This window comes from Macrobrachium rosenbergii, chromosome 36 (assembly GCF_040412425.1).
Source record: "Macrobrachium rosenbergii isolate ZJJX-2024 chromosome 36, ASM4041242v1, whole genome shotgun sequence".
NCBI classification, from domain to species: Eukaryota; Metazoa; Arthropoda; class Malacostraca; order Decapoda; family Palaemonidae; genus Macrobrachium; species Macrobrachium rosenbergii.
The window spans coordinates 27662789-27680990 of NC_089776.1; the positions used below are offsets into that span (position 1 = coordinate 27662789).

The 18202-nt window shown below is 33.9% G+C and overlaps 1 protein-coding gene across 1 annotated transcript in view; it reads right to left on the reverse strand.

The window, feature by feature from the left end:
* Positions 1 to 18202, reverse strand: part of LOC136825035 (Kv channel-interacting protein 4-like) — an 884172-nt gene that overhangs the window by 441006 nt on the left and 424964 nt on the right. The window lies entirely within an intron of this gene.

The following is an 18202-nucleotide window of genomic DNA, read 5'->3' on the forward strand; positions in this document are numbered from 1 at the left end:
TCTCTCAAAAATCTAGTATCTTTTCTCTCAGTCTTCCAAGTACGATAGTTCTCAGTATTCTCTCTCTCTCTCTCTCAAATCTAGCATCTTTTCTCTCAGTCTTCCAAGTACGATAGTTCTCAGTATTCTCTCTCTCTCTCTCTCAAATCTAGCATCTTTTCTCTCAGTCTTCCAAGTACGATAGTTCTCAGTATTCTCTCTCTCTCTCTCTCTCATCTTTTCTCTCAGTCTTCAAATCTAGCATCTTTTCTCTCTCTCTCTCAAATCTAGCATCTTTTCTCTCAGTCTTCGAAGTACGATAGTTCTCTCTCTCTCTCTCAAAAATCTAGTACCTTTTCTATCTGTAGTCAATTACGATACTTTCCAGTGCTTCTCTCTCTCTCTCTCTCTCTCTCTCTCTCTCTCTCTCTCTCTCTCTCTCTCTCTCATATATCTGAAATACCTGGCATCTTTTCTCACAGACTCCCCAATATCTACTCACTTCATCTCTCTTATTTGAATAGAATATTGCATATCTATCGCTAATGACCCTAGATCTATTCTTCAGATCCTCCACATTTTTCATTTTTATTTACCATTTCCTCTCTCCCACTCCCTTCCTCAGTCGTAGGCATAACAATAATATATTCTCTAAAACCGTTTTTCTTTCGTTTTTATTTACCATACCGACCACGTTCTTTATATTCTTCTCACCCAGCTCTCTCCTGAAAGCGTAACGCTGACTCTCTCACGTATAATACAATGCAAAATTATATCCTCGTTATCTGTCGTATTATATATATACACACAAACACACACACATATATATATATATCATCGTTATTTGTCTTATTATATATATATATATCATCTTTATTTGTCTTTATATATATATATATACATATTCATATATACATATTTTATATTTTTGTATATATTTATTTCATATATACATACATATATATGTGTATATATATACATATAAGTAAGTATGCATGTAAGTATGCGTGTGCGGTGAACTGGTACAGTACTAATCCACCGTTCGAACCAGCTTTAAGCCCATTTCCTGAAAAAACCTATCATATTCAGTGATTATGTACTAGGGAGTATAGCATCATCATAAGATATAAACTCGCTCTTAAACACACACACACACACAAGAGAGAGAGAGAGAGAGAGAGAGAGAGAGAGACTAGTTTTATCAACGGCGATCATAATCGTCCCTGGGCACTCATCCTCCCCCGCCTCTTCCAATCTTCACCTTCAAAGGCCTCGTTATCTGCCGCCTCGCCTTATCTTTGTTTATCATCTCCGGAAAGACTTTCGAGCACTTAGAGGAAAGACACAAATTCCAGAGATTAAAAGTTATTTCTTTCTTTCCTTCCTTATTGCTTTCTTTCATTCTTGACAGTTATTTCTTCCTTCTCATTTCTCGTGGTAGTGCAGAGGAGTCGGGGTTCAAGAAATGAACGTAACGTTTACAGATTTTTGGCATTTTACTGTTTTGAAGAGATTTTAACAAATTAAATTCCTTGCACTAGGACCCAAAAATCGACCACAAATTTAGTTCCTCATTGGACTGGTTGGCATCGTTCTCGGCTATCACTCTGCTGGGCCCGCGTTCGATTGTCCGACCGGCCAATGAAGAATTAGAGAAATTTATTTCTGGTGATAGAAATTTATTTCTGGTGATAGAAATTCATTTCTCGTTATAATGTGGTTCGGATTCCACAATAAGCTGTGATCCCGTTGCTAGGTAACCAACTGGTTCTTAGCCACGTAAAATAAATCTAATCCTTTGGGCCAGCCCCCTCTAAGAGAGCTGTTAATCAGCTCAGTGGTCTGGTTAAACTAAGGTATACTTAACAAGAAATAAGAGCACGATGAACACCAGACACACACTCACACACATACATACATACACATATATATAGATAGATAGATAGATAGATAGATAGATAGATAGATAGATAGATATATTACACGAAGCTAATAAAACTCAATGTACCTTGATGCTGCGTTCTAGGTAGGATGAATTTTAGAAATGAAAAAAAAAAAAAATTGTGGAAGCAGCAATAGAGAGAGAGAAGCGAGAGAGATAATGATAATAAAAAGCGGTATCCGGATAATTCCCACTCCTTTCAATAGAGAGACACCTGGAAAACCAGGATATCCACAGCATCCATTTATCCTAGTAAACGATAACACCTTCCGACACATTTCAGGATCGATTCACCTCAGAGCTTTTCCCCAAAATCTTCAATGAAATTCGGGATTTTTTCTTTTGCTGGAACAATTTCTCTTTCAGTTTTAAAAAAGTTTCCAGCTAAACGTGAAAGGGACGATCATTTTTTATACATTTATACCTTTCTAAAAGTAATATTAAATTACAAATATTTTGTCTAATAATCTAAGCCCGTTTAACTTAAAAATATTGTCTTTGCTTATACACTTTGATAATTATACCTAGGAAAAAATATTACAGTTTATGTCAATTATCAAATCTAAAACTCTACCTGGTATCTAAAAATGTCGAAATGCTAATAAATGTTTAGAAAATTTCCTAGTTGTCAAGTTTTTAATACATCTGTAAAATACAAAGCTTCAAAGAAATGACTATGGTATCCAATATTTAAAGTAAACTGACAAAGGAATTCGGGGGCTTCCAATATTTTCTTTAATCTTATAGCATCCAAATTGTTCCCAATCTGCTAACTTTAAATATTTTTCAAATACAGCATTTATTTTGGTTATTTTTCATAGTATCCAAATTTTTGCTAATAAAACGTTCTGTATTTCAATATAATTTCCCAACATTTACGGAACCCGTCCTACTTTATCGTTAATAAAAAAAAAAGTAGTTGGTCTTCCTGAGTGCGATATTCTCACTTACTATTACTTCTAAGAACTGTTTTTCCCATATTTTCAACTTACACAATTCTCAGTTTTTCACAGACCCAAGTCCATAGGACAGCAAAAAGCACCGCCTCTTTCAGTTCTATTTAAACTGCGCCTTCCGGAAGGATGCGATGCTTTTCCTCCTTATTTTTTATCTGCCGGCCAACAGCGTACTCTCAACATTTTTCTCGATCCATTCCGCCGGATATTCATAACCTCTACCATCCCTATCGTCACAGAAACCCCAGATCTGAAAGCTTCATCACAAAGCGGATATGAAAAAGGCTCGTATGAAAGGTCGTTCCAACACTGACGAGTAAAGTTATCAATTTCTACCTGTGTCCTTTTAGAACTGTTTCAGGGACGCTTCGCTTTGCGCTGCTATGCTCATATCGTAGTATATATATTATCTAAGTTTATAATCTCGCAGAGTTACATTCATCTCCTGTTTTTCTACGAATTTTAATCATGATACTCATAAATTTCTCTTTTTAAAACTCGACTACGAGAATGGTTCCAAAATTGTGTTCGCTGCAAAATACTTACGAATGAATCAAAATGGAAAAATAAATCGACTCTAAACATAAAGATCCAAAGAGTTTCATATATGACTGAGCAAATATTTCACGAAGTTAAAATATTTTAGAGCATAAACAAACATCAAAGAAAGAGCTTAAATATTTTTTATGGTAAAATTTACCATTAAATTATTTAGAGAAAAAAAATGCAATATATGCTATTCAAGATGAGATGAATATTTAGAAAAATCCTGGGGAACAAGGAAAAAAAGGTTAGGAAAGTTGTTAGAAATGGACCAAAGCAATTAGCAAAACGTGAGAAGCATTACATGGCTAATATTTATATTTACCACGTTCATGATAAACGGTCAAAATGTTAAAAGCATAACAGAGCAAAGAGTACATCGTTGAAAATGGTGAAAAAAAATAAACAAAACATTACATACCTCTGAGCTCGTGAAGCAGAACATAAGAAGCGTTACAGAATATCAAGCAAAATGACATAACGTTTAAAATGAAATGAACAGATAGTAATAAACTAACAAAACTGTGACCCAAAATCTTACAAAGAAAGGAGCATAATGTCCAAGCTTCCAGACGCGTTGCACAGCAACAATAAAATCTTCAAACCCTTAATAGAGAATCAATTAAAACTGCTGAATCATTGCAGAGAAAAGAGAAAGATGTTAGAAACGATAAAGACCATGGTCGGGGGGGGAGGGGGTTTAAATGCTGCAAATAATAATGTCAGGGTAAAACACACTACATACAAACGGTGAAAATATTAGAAACGTTATAGAACAAGAAACAATACGTTAGAAATTTTAGATAGCAAGTCAAGTAGTTGAAATTGTAACAGAGCAAGAAAACAAATATTACAAAAGTTACGGGTAATATGGCAAAATGCTACATAGCAATAAGAAAAATTTTATAAACGCAGCTGACGAATGATCCAAACGTTTGAAACTTTATCTAAAAAAAGGAAAAATAAGTTAAAAAACTATACAGAGCAAATAACCAAAATTTATTCAGGTTACAGACAATTTGGCAAAAATTAAACAGAATTATACAAAGTAGAGACAAAAATAACAGAAATGGTGAATACGCAGGCCCAAAACATTACAAACATTATACGAGAAGAAACAAAACCTTTGCAGCGTTAAGGGGAAAGAAGTTAAGTAAAGAGAAAATTGTTAGGAAAGGTAAATATATAGGGATCAAAATGCTAGAAATGTTATTCAGCAAGAAACTAAATTCAAGGTACGAGAAACAAAAACTTTGAAACATTACAGACAACGGGGCAAAATTCTTTGAGTAAAGAGAAAAATGGCTGCACCGTTTAAGTCAAAGGACGTCACACAGCAAGAAACAAAACTTTGCAGCTATAAAGAGGAAAAAGCAAAATTCTATAGTTACACAACATGCTGAAATATGCTACATATTATGGATGAAAACGTCGAAAACCTTACAGACGAAACATCAGAACATCTGAAACATCATGGATAAAGGGACAAAACTTTGGAAATATCAAAGAAGAAGATTTTAAATGTTAGAAACGTTACAGACGATGGGGCAGAATGCTACAAAGTACAGAAACATGTTAAAACCGTAGAAATGTCACAGAGCAACTACCAAAACGTTTGAAACGTAAAAGACCGTAGGAGAAAATGCTAGACAACTTTTAAATAACCACAGAAACGTTACAGAAACTTGTCCAAAACATTAGAAATGTTATAAAGCAAAGGCACAAAACGATAGAAACGTTAACAGGCCATGGCAAAGTGTTATGCGCAGATAAAAACGTTGGACTTTACACAAAAAGGATCGGATTGATGGAAGTGAAATACATAAAGCAGGAAACTAAACATTTGAAATGCAAAACAGCAATGAACCAAACATAACAGACTAAAGTACAAAATGTTACAAAACATAAAAGAGTTAGAAATGGCGAAGACGAAGAATCAAAACATTGGAAACGCTATCCAGCAAGAAGCAAAACATTTCTAACGATATGAACTAGAAACAAAACTATGTAAAATTACGGGCCATACAGGAAAATACTATATAGAAAAATGTCAGAAACGTTACCGACAAAGGATCAAAACGTTGGAATCGTTACAGAGAACGAAACAAATGGCTTAAAATGTTGCAAATAACTAAAAATTATTGAGACGTTACAGATCATTGGGCAAAATTTAGAAATTAAAGAGTAAATAAACGTCAGTACATTTGAAGCAGGGTGAGAAATGAAACCTTTGCAAGGTTAAAGGGCAAGAAACAAAACGCAAGATACGCTACAGACCATAAATAAAAATGCTGCTCACTAAGGAGACAAACGTTCGAAACACTACAGACGCAGCAGCAAAGTGTCAGAAACGTTACAGAGCAGGACACAAATAGTTCAAAATGTCAAAGAGCATAAAACCAAGCATTAAAATGTTCCAGAAAATCGGGCTAAATGCTACAAAGTTAACTGAAAAATTCTAGAAGGTGAAAACGAAGGATCAAAAACTTAAAAAACTCTATAGAGTAAGAGAGTTGCTAGGAAAACTTTTGAAACGTTAAAGATTATGCGGTAAGCTTCTAAAAAATAAAAGAAAAAATTTTTGAAACTTACTTTTGGAGGACCAAAGAATCAAAAACAGGGTAAACTACTACTACAAAGTAAAGGGCAAAATGTCAGAAATGTTAAAGACAGGGGCTCAAAACGTTAAATGCTTTAAATGTTGAATGGCATGAAACCTAATGTTGAGAACGTTAGACTGCATGTGGCAATGCTACAAAGTTAAGAGGAAATGTTAGAACTTTGCGACAAAGGATCAAAACGTTTCTCCTTACGGAGAAAAACGTTAGAAACATTATAGCTCAAGAAACAAAACGTCAGAAACATTGCAAACCATGATAATGTTATATACATTTCAGACGGTGGATAAAATTGTTAGAAACTTTATAGAGGAATAAAAAAAAATAAACTTTATCGAAGGAATAAAAAATAATGATAGAAGAATTACAGAGTACGAAGCAAGACATTATAGATCTAGGAGTAAAAAGTGTGAAACGAGAGAGAATAAACCACAAGAAACAGTAAGATAAATCAGTATAAAAGGAATATTACAGGTTACTGTTCAAGATCTTAAAAAAAAAATTACACTACATGATCTATATCTAAGAAACGTTACAGAGCAAGAAACAAAACGTTTGAAAAATCAGAGAGCCTGACCCAAAATACCAGACACGATACAGGGGAAAAAATAAAATAACAAAACTGCTATAAAACAAATACAAAGATAAGGAACAAACCGGTATTTTCTCTACAAAGTCATGACGACAACGTTAGAAACGCCTTGCAGCAAGGAACAAAACGCCAGAGACTTACAGTAGTAGGTAGGGAAGAAAATGTTGCAAAGTTAGCAACGTTATGTAAGTGAGAAACGTGAAATAATAACACAAAACCGCGAACACAATACAGAAACGCGGCAGATCACAATATGAGAAACTTCCCAAAGCATTGAGCAAAACATTAGAACCGCCCAGAAGAACAAAGCAAAATGTCCAGGCGTTACAAATTAGACGTCGTCCTCTCAATCTTCAAGCACTCGAAATGAACGACCCTGAAGAGGGCTTCTGACAGAAGAATCTGGGAGAACACAATGGAGGGGCCTTAACAGCCAGTTATCTCGCAGATGCCATTCACTCCCCGAGAGCCCTCACCAAGCCACAGTCCATTGTGCTTGTATAACGGAGATCACTTCTGAAGATTTTGTCGCAGCATTACACTTTCATTATAGAGGGGAAAGTAATGCGGAATAAGGCAGAATGCATAATTATGCACTCGGCATAATTGTGTGTCAATATATATCTATGATGACGTGTGTTTTAAATTATGCAGAATTTCAAGCACGCAGGTTCTAGATATAATGCTGATACACACAATATATATATATATATATATATATATATATATATATATATATATATATATATATATATATATATATATATATGTATGTGTGTGTGTGACCGCCTTTGTGGTGTGTGTGTGTGTGTGTAAGCGATTAACTTAACTTCTTCGATACAGAGTTCTTCATATTTTCTCACTTCAAAATAATTATGGATAAGGACACGGTCGGGGTGTGGTTTCCGTTTATTTCACTTACTGCGGTCCGTTTCGCCTGCGTTAACGGCTTTGACAGGCAAGAACTGAGGTACAATGACATCATCCATTCTATTTACAGCTCCAAGAGGTCGGCAGTTTGGGTTTGGGGAGTTGCTATTGCTTTTATTTTTAATGCTTAATTTCTTAGGGGGGCGGTTGTTAGTTGTTTACATTATATTTACATATGTTATAATACAGTGTAACTAAATTATTACGTTAGTTTTACATTTTACTTATAGTTCTTACATTACAGTAGTATACTAATAAAATTATTAATTTCTTCGTCTGTGGTATTTGTTTTGGCGGTGACCTTGACCCTGTCTCCTGTCCCTGGGGCGATGAGGGCAGGACCCTATCTCCTTCCATCTGAACGTTTAGCGTGGGCTTGTTTGTAGTTATACACACAGCTTCTGTTGTCATGTCCCGCTATGTATTACATTTCTATTTTGTTCTGGAGCTGTCCATCAGTTCTTGTAACGATGTTTTCTTTCGTGTTTATCTGTGTAGTGTTGGAAGATGGCTCCCGTGTTTTTGTGCGCCAGTAATCGACCTTCTAAGTGTAGTTGATATCCTACTGGAAGGTCTGCATTCATCCTCAGAGCAAATAAATTCATAAACCACATTCGGCGTGGGTCCACAGGCGTTTTTCATTACGAGGGATGCCAGTAGGTTGGGCTTGCAATATACCCTTATGTTTATGTTGGTGTAGGGGGCTCGCGACTTGACTCCCTTCTTAATAATTTTCTTGATGATGTTGTTGCTGTTGTCGTGTTCGTTGCTAAAATTAGTCAGCTAGTATATTGTTATCCGCTGTCCTATCACCTTGTTATGACGTGTATATATATACATACATATTACACATACATATATATACATACATACATACACACACACACACACACACACACACACACATATATATATATATATATATATATATATATATATATATATATATATATATATTATACTGGATACATAGATGGATGGGTAATGTAGTTAAACTTTATCTAAATAATCAATAATCTATTTAACATTTGTTTATCTACCAATCTATTCATGTACTTTTCAATCGCATTTCGAGATTTCTTCATAACTGTAACCGGAACTCATACTTGCTAACATAAATGAACAAAGCACCCCCAAAAAAAAAAATCCAGTAAAAATACCCTCTCGGCTCACGCTATGCATCCGCACATCGAAAAAGGTAAAGAAACTCATTACGGGAGAATTTAAAAAGGTTATTAAAACCGATCAAAAATAGGATTTTCCCGACCTTTGAACTTAGGAAGGAGGGAACGAAGAACACAAAAGAGATCGCAAGATCTCTGCGGCCTCGGGGAAAGAAATCGTTTTCTGTTCAAATTACCGGTCGGAGAGAGGTGGAGGGGTAACTGAAAAAGAAATCAACTTTGCTCCTTACGGATTCAGATCTCAATCTACCCATAATGTTGGTTTTAAAAGCTGTTGGGTATGACGCCCAGGGTAACAGCGAACTCAGGACAGCCGGCTACAGATATACGATAAATGCATTATACCAATACCACTCGTTAAATCAATAATGAAGAGCTGGGGAACTACAATAGTAATAAAAAATATATTAATAATAATGGTATTGCGAGTGAGAACTACATTAATAACAATACTAATAAACAGCAGAACCAGAGTAATATCAGCAATAAAACTGCAATGGAAATGAAAAAATAAAAACGGAACCAACCAAAAACCATGGAAATGATATACAAAAAAGAAAGTAACTTTTCAAATGCGAATGACAGGAGATTGTATTATCAAGGATAACAATGAACCTTTATTTACTGAGAGTGTATAAGGACCAATGGCCATTCTGGGGCCAACCACTTGTTCGATGAAAACAAATTAAATTGGTATTATTTCATAAGAAAACTATTTAATTTCACATTTTCATTTTGGAATGTGACCTGAATACGTAACACTTTCAGAAGATTATATGGGATTTGTGGTACTAACATTGATTCTCTAAGCACAGAGAGAGAGAGAGAGAGAGAGAGAGAGAGAGAGAGAGAGAGAGAGAGAGACGTCAGGAGGGGCACTGGAGAGGTTAAATGACTTACCGTTGACAAAATTATCAATACTATTACTATTATTAATATTAAAAAAAAGTCTTCTCACAAACACAAATGATTAAACAATATTGTACCTTGGCAATCGCCCCCTTTGTATAAAAACCTATCTAAAAATAACTCTTGCTGCTCTGCAATATTATTAAATGAATTATCATTATCATTCATAATTATACGTTCTCATATTACTGAACAAGACTTAGCCACTGATTTCCCACAAAGACTGTCCGTATGTGAAAGACAAGAAACTGCAAAGAAAGAAAACTTGGGAGAAATATTAAATGGATAAAATTAAGAATATACACAATATATATATATATATATATATATATATATATATATATATATATATATATATATATATATATACATACTGTGTATATATGCATTTATATATATACACACATATATATATAAATGTATATATATATATATATATATATATACATATACACATACTGTACATACATATACTGGAACCCCATAAATAGCTCTAAATATTCTAGATGAAGTACTGTAAGTTATAAGGACATGAAGCCTCAATGCAATCAGCAAGGATAACATTTCAAGAACCATTATCTATCAGGGCCAAGTAGAGAGTTTTTAGCGTTACATTAATGGGCAGCAAAGTGCAACTATCAGGGACTAATGCTTCTTATTTTACGTGGCTAAGAACCAATTGGTTAGCTATAAACGGGACCTACAGCTTATTGTGGAATCTGAACCATATTATACTGAGAAATGAATTTCTGTCACCAGAAATAAATCCCTCTAATTGTTCATTGGCCGGCCGGAGACTCGAACACGGGCCCAGCAGACTGCTAGCCGAGAACTATACCGACTCGTCCAACGAGGAACCAAGGGCACTTAGATATCAACATCAGAAACGTATATCTCAGCAATGGTGATCCTTAGCAACCGTCGGTAAAACAAGACCTGAGGCAAGTGGCGATCAGTCTATTTGCATCGAGAGAGAGAGAGAGAGAGAGAGAGAGAGAGAGAGAGAGATTCTTGCACAATAGATTATGATATAAAATTCTTTTTCCATAAAGGATAACATTAAGGCTGGCATTATCAAATGATTATTCCGACAAGAGAGAGAGAGAGAGAGAGAGAGAGAGAGAGAGAGAGAGAGAGAGAGAGAGAGAGAGAGAGAGTTTTTTTATTAAAAAAAAAGAACATTTAATCTTTAAAATTCTTAATCACTGTAAGGAACCTCTCCCTCCTAATTCTCATTAAGACCAACCTTTCATAATTTCCTTATTGGCCGTTTTTAATTATAACTCGCCTTTTGTCCTAGAGTAAAATATCGCTTTCATGTCTCTCCTAATCATTTCCTTTCATCTCTATCCCACCCTTCTTTGACTTCATCTTCATCAACACTGTGCCATTTTCATCCTTTAGTGTTACGAACAAAGATGCTCTTTTCTTTTATTTTGTAGCAATTTTTATCTTAAAGTTCTTTTTCATCAGTTAAACACCGTCATCATCATCACAATCGAAATTTATTACAATCACTGAATTTTGTCGTTGTTTTGACTTACGCATGAGTGACAAGTACTTTCCTGAAAATAATTTTTTCTTACAAAATAAAAGAATGGAATTTTACTTTCAACCAAAGCACATCCTACCAAACACGCTTCCTGTTCAGTGACACAACCCACCTTATACAAACCACTCGGGAGCATGACCTCATTCTTTAAGGTCAAAGGAATACTGAAAACCAGAGGCGCCAACGTCAAGTTATGCCCCCGGCTCAAAATAGTGTTGTCTTATAGTACAACCACACGGGGTTTTTATGTAACAACACCAGCCACCTATTCAAGGACATTTAATACTAATTTTAAACTTTCCCATTTTGGAGTCAAGCATCTAACACCAGTTCTAGGATTTTCTCGTCGGAACTAAAAGACAAAGGTCTCTGGTTTTAATGGACCCAAACTACTTTAGAAAAACTTTAATGCGTATAATGACGATATTCCTAAAGAAGTGCAATTTTTACACCAATGAGCCAAGCCTTCCCCGACAAGATGAGGCGAAGTGGCGGTTTTAGTCAGTTACCCGCTGAGAACTTTCATTTCATATACAGCATAACTAACTTTTTAATTATACAAGGAATGAGTAACAAGTGAAATTTCAGTATCTTAACACTAACATTACCATGTCATTATGAATTAAGAACTCTTACTGTGGGTTTGCAACTTATTGAAGAAGGGTACAAGTGAACAATGTGCGTTAACATACACCCTATTAAACTAAAATATTTAACATCGGGATATAGCAATGGCTATTTTGCACAAAAGAGCAAGCAAACTAATAAAAGAATCATCTCTACAAACACCGCATGAGATCGTTTTGTTTTTTTTATAAACATTTAGTAGTTTTCCTTCGCATCGCTTTTATCTGCGTGGTCTATTATTCCTATACCCGAACCGTCACTTTACTCTCCATACTTTTTATTCAATCTAGATGCATTCATGGCTTTTTTTTACTCCATATTTACGCTCAAGAGAATCTCTAATCTCCTTGCTCTCTCTCTCTGTCTCTGTCTCTCTCTCTCTCTGTCTGTCTGTCTGTCTGTCTCTCTCTGTCTTTCTCTCTCTCTCTCTCTCTCAGGTTTTTGCCTCATTTCTCTCCATTATCAGATTCTCTCCTAGGGCCATTATCTCAATTTCCTATTAATGCAGTGAACGGGGTAAGGGACGCATAATATTCAGGGGAATTCCACTCGGGATTATTTAACCCACATCTTTTAAAGCTCTCCCTTGCAAGGAGCTCACACTTGGGAAAGGAAGAAGGGAAATACACACACACACACATGGAAAAGCCACATCAGCTCAAATTACACACACAGCATATATATATATATATATATATATATATATATATATATATATATATATATATATATATATGTATATATATGTATATATACATATATATATATATATTATATACATACATATATATGTATATATATAATGTATATATATACATATACACACATATATGCGTGTGTATGTATATATATATATACATACATATGTATAATTTATACGTATACATATGTTTCATCTATTCTGTAATTTGCTTCTTCTCTCATTCTACCATCTTTCATCACATTTGCATCTAAGGAATTAAATGTTTCTTTTTCTTTCATCATCCTTACTAACATTCATCTCCTCCATCTTCCTTTCATCTAACCTCATTCATAACTTATTCTTACTAATATTCACGTTCCATTTTCTGTCTTAAATCTGACTATACTTGGAAACTTTGCTTCAGAGCAACCTGTTAACACTGTGTGATTATTAACATCAGTCGTTGCACACTTTATATTTGACTATTTTCTGAACCCACAGACTCATTTCATTTTTCTGCAGTAAAAAACAGCAAACCACCACAGCGACAACAGACTTGTTTAAGAACCACCTTTATCACGAACTTCTTTCATCGTGGAAACTTCTTAAAGCTCTCGACTGATTACAGTCTACTGCATACATCCTCAAATCACTTGACTCACATATTTTTCCTTGCCTGACTTAGTACTGCTGTTGCCCTTCAAACTTTTGTATCATCCGAATTATTAACTCAATTAAAACCCTACCATACAAGAAATGTTGCGCATCGATCCATCTAACTTCATCCTTCTTTTTCCTTATACGAAAAGACAGTTACTTCTCTCTTGAATTCCCACTATACCGCAGATTCGCCGCTGTGATCCCATTAACGTCTCACGTTCAGCTTTTCTCGTTTTTACGGAGATTCTCAAATTCACATTGACTCCTTCCATCCTAGCTTCATTTAAATCTGACCTTCTCCTCTACAGCATATTCAGCAACTCATTAAAATGAAGCTACAGAGACCTGCCTAATGCTCAGACAGAATTTGTCCGATTGCATCTTTTATGCTAAGTTAGATTCGGTCGCTTATTTACTTCGCGTCTGCAATTCCACTCCTTCAAACTTTTTCCCTTTAAAATTCTTTTTTACAACAATCCAAGACATTTCATTAATTGCCATTTTTTCTCCGTCATTCTTTCATATACATGCATACATACATACATACATACATACACACTCTATATATTATATTATATATATATATATATATATATATATATATATATATATATATATATATATATATATAAAAGATATATATATAAAAACATATATATATATATTATATATATTATAAACTCAATGAATAAATAAATTATTTTCCTAAAATAATATATATCATATATATAACAAAAAATATAACATTTCCTTGCTTTCCTGCATATATATTCATATATATATAAATGGTGGCGTGGAGTATATATATATATATATTATATATATAATATATTATATATATATATATCGACCCCATATATAAATATATATATATATATATATATATATATATATATATATATATATATATATATATATATATAATAAAAATATGATTAAAACAGAAAGAAATTAAAAATTCTCTTTGTGAACAATCAATTAAAGCATATTATGAAACTCAATGAATGAAATAAATTACATTCTCCTAAAATGCAATATATATCATTCAATATAGTAACAAAAAATGGCAGCCCTAACATTTCCTTGCTTTCCTGCAGAGGACACCGCCCGTGATTCATGCCTCCATGTTTCTTCATATAAATGGTGGCGTGGAGTAGGATGTAGTTTATGGAGGTTGGCAGTTCTCAGCTGCTGGGGGGCGCTCTACTCCCCTCCCATCAATAGAGGCTCGTCTATACAACTTAGCATTAAAAGGAACGTCGAAGCCCAGACCCTTACCCACTAATGGCAACCCTTACCCATTAATAGTTTAATGATTAATGACGACGTGCATTAATTAAAAATTCCTCTTTGTGAACAATCATTTACGGCCGGTAATTTCGTCACTATCAAATAGAAATCTCGAAATAGGCCCAGAAATGTATTTGGGAAAATTTATTTTTACCTTTCAAGAGGAATCATTAAACCCGGTTTCTTTCCCGGGAGCTTTTATTAAACCAAAATATATTGTTTGTATTAAATGCTTCCACCTTAGGAAGATTAATTGCTCTGAAATTCTGAATACCATTAAATTTGTATTTATGTACGTGTTAGATTATAAATGTACGTGAGGAAATAGTCAGGGAAGGGACGCATATCAGCTAAAGTACAACCGTCTGCTGGGCCCGCGTTCGAGTCTTCGGTCGGCCAATGAGGAATTAGAGAATTTATTTCCGGTGATAGAAATTCATTTCTCGGTATAATGTGGTTCGGATTCCACAATAGGCTGTAGGTCCCGTTGCTAGATCTGCAAACCAAAAATGTTGGTTCTTAACCATGCGTAAAATAAGTCTAATCCTTCGATCCAGCCCTAAAAGAGAGCTGTTGATCAGCTAAGTGGTCTGGTTAAACTAAGGTTTACTCGTAACCGTTAAAGTACAACCAAACAAGCTGCACTCTGGAATTTTACAGTGCTATGGATTTCATAGGTCACTGTGCCGTAGATGGAAGGATCTCATATTCAGGATCTGCTCTCAAGAAGCTTAGATATAGGTACAAATTTCAAAAGTACCATTTGACTACTGCTTAATACTTATAATATCCATGACACATTTATCTCTATGGAAAAAATTAATATTATATGGGATAGAATTTATTTATTCGCTTTAATTTATAAGGTAATTTTAAGCTTTCGAGGAAGAAGTACTATACTTCACAAGTAATGTTACATAACACAAGGTAGTCATGTGGACAGCTCCCTAGGTTACATGTAGCCTCATGGCTAACACAGCGGATTTAGCTTTACACTTTTTGCAGCAGCTTAGATTCATATCCTACCTAAATCCTTGTGAAGTTAAACATCTATTTTGATAATCAAAAAGGAAAATGGCACATTGCCTCTATTACAACCGTCCGTTAATGAAACTATGTTTCCATCTATTCTACATACTATATGTACACCACTAAAACGTCTAGATCTGTCTTTCATTGTATGTGAACTCCTTCGTCAGTAGCTTTGGCACTTTAAGTTGCTCTGTGTTCTCACACGTCTTAGAACTCAAGATTCAGTAGGGGTTACCGAGTCGTTATATCATTTCATTTTCTTCTATTCAAAACTCAAGTACGATTAGGAACACCATAAAAGTTTCCATTCCATTTGCAAATATATACATAAACAAATGTCCGGACACATATAAAAATAAATATATCAAACAATCTATATATTGAACAGACCCCACAAAACTTCTGTCTAAAACTCCTTCGTCACACACACTCTGTGTTCTCACATATATACATTTCACTTCTATAAAACTATATATATATATAAAAGTATATTTGCATATATATATATATATATAAAAATAAATATATAAACAAATATATATAGCATATACACACTTATATATACATATACACATACACGTACATAAGGTGCATTGGTCAGGAAACTCTTCACCAGCAAAAGAACCTGGTTTCTTATCTGAGCGAGGAGGAGCGATATAGGTTTAATTTATCGATGACATTGGACCTCAGTTGACCCAAGTCCTATGGAGTTTCGGGTAGTTCGATGATGGCGGGATGTGATCCCATAAATCAGCGCCTTTTTTTTTTATGTTATTTTAGCTCATCATTGTATTAGTTCATCATTTCAAGCAAAACATCGAATCGGCACCTCGATGCCCGAAAGTAATAGGGAAGGACAAAATGTAAAAGGAAAAGAAAAGGAGAATACAGTCTAACCCCGGATGACTGATCGATTTGCATAACGTGGCGTCGCAAAAAATCAAGGACAACAGAAGGAATTAAAAGAATTCAGCAAACAACGGAGAAAAATCTAACATGTGCCAAGAGACTTCCTTCAAAGAGGTTAATGACCCAAAAACTGAACGACCAAAAGGCTTTGATTATTGCCGAATAATTTAAAGTACTTACTTCGTCAGCTCATGTATTCAGCAACTGTTCAGATGCCTTACCTGCAAAAACAGAAAACAAAAGTTATTTAGTGAAAATATTCTCAGTAAAAATTCCAAAGATCTCAATCATATATATTCAAGAAGATAAGAGGACACCTGAGAGGAACTGACAAGACTTGTGGATGGGAGATTTCAACTTTTCTCTCACTCGCCAAGAAATATTACATAACACTTCTACGTACACTGGAACCACATACATACATACACACATGAAGAGCATTACTTTCATCACATTAAATGAATGTTACTTTATTCTTTGTGCTTTACGTATTATATATTGTAATTTTTTTTCTCGTAACACTTATGATCATGTCTGATTTTATATTATTTCCCTTACAATCTTACAATCTAATGGAAATATGTTATATATATAATATGGATATATATATATATATATATATATATATATATATATATATATATATATATATCTATAATATATATATATTCCTATAACAAAATCTGCCTGTTCTGAGAATATAAACCTCACTCCAGAAAGACTTATATATACAACAGGATGTTAACAGCCTCTGGAGCCACCCCGTTCTGAGAATAATAAAACACTTAAGTCATATATATATACATATATAATATATATATATATATATATATATATATATATATATATAAATTTATATATATATATAATATATATATATATATATATATATATATATATATATATATATATATATATATATCTCCATATCATATCCCATAACACTTTTTCCATTAGAGGTAGGGTAACTACTACGTCTTCTCATAAAAGACTGCAGACAAGCGTCTCAAAAGTCTGTATCTGAGAAAAAGAGACCTTACCCGAGAACATGAAAGCACATAAAACGCATTTGCTTTAATTCAGGTAATTAATCAATTACCACAGTAAATATTTTGTATTTAATATGAAGAAGGATGTGGTAAGTTACATCAATTTAGTTAATTAGGAGGACAAGAAAAAAGAGAAGATTGTAAGGGAAATAAATAAACATAAAAATCAGAGATGATCATAAGCGTTACGAGGAAAAAAATTACGACAATATATAATACGTAAAACACAGAGAAGAAAGTAACATTCATTTAATGTAATGAGTGTAATGCTCTTCATGTTTTTTTTTAACTAAATGATTTTTTTATTGCGTAATTTTGAGCCAAAATATGGCCAGTGATGCAGGAAAGTTTTTTGTTTTTGTTATAAAGAACTTGTATTGAATAGGAGTAAGAATCACTCACCTTGCTATATTATAAAGAAAAAATCTTGCGAAGAAATAAACGTATCGTTAATGAAAGCCAGCGAAGGAAATACTGCGCTTGCGCATCAGATACATAATATTGTGACTGATCATGTTGAGTACTATTCAAAACAGTATTCTTGTAATCTACGAAACTGGATGCTGGTGAGATAAGGGCATTAGGATGCCTTCCAATCTGTCCTCAATAAATAAGGGATTATTTTTCTTGAATGAAAACGAATAATGTTCAGACCTAACCTAACAGAATCACAAGGAATACATAAACTATTGTGGTTAGTCATATGTATATAAAGTGTATATGTTACAGTCACACACAGCATCGTGGA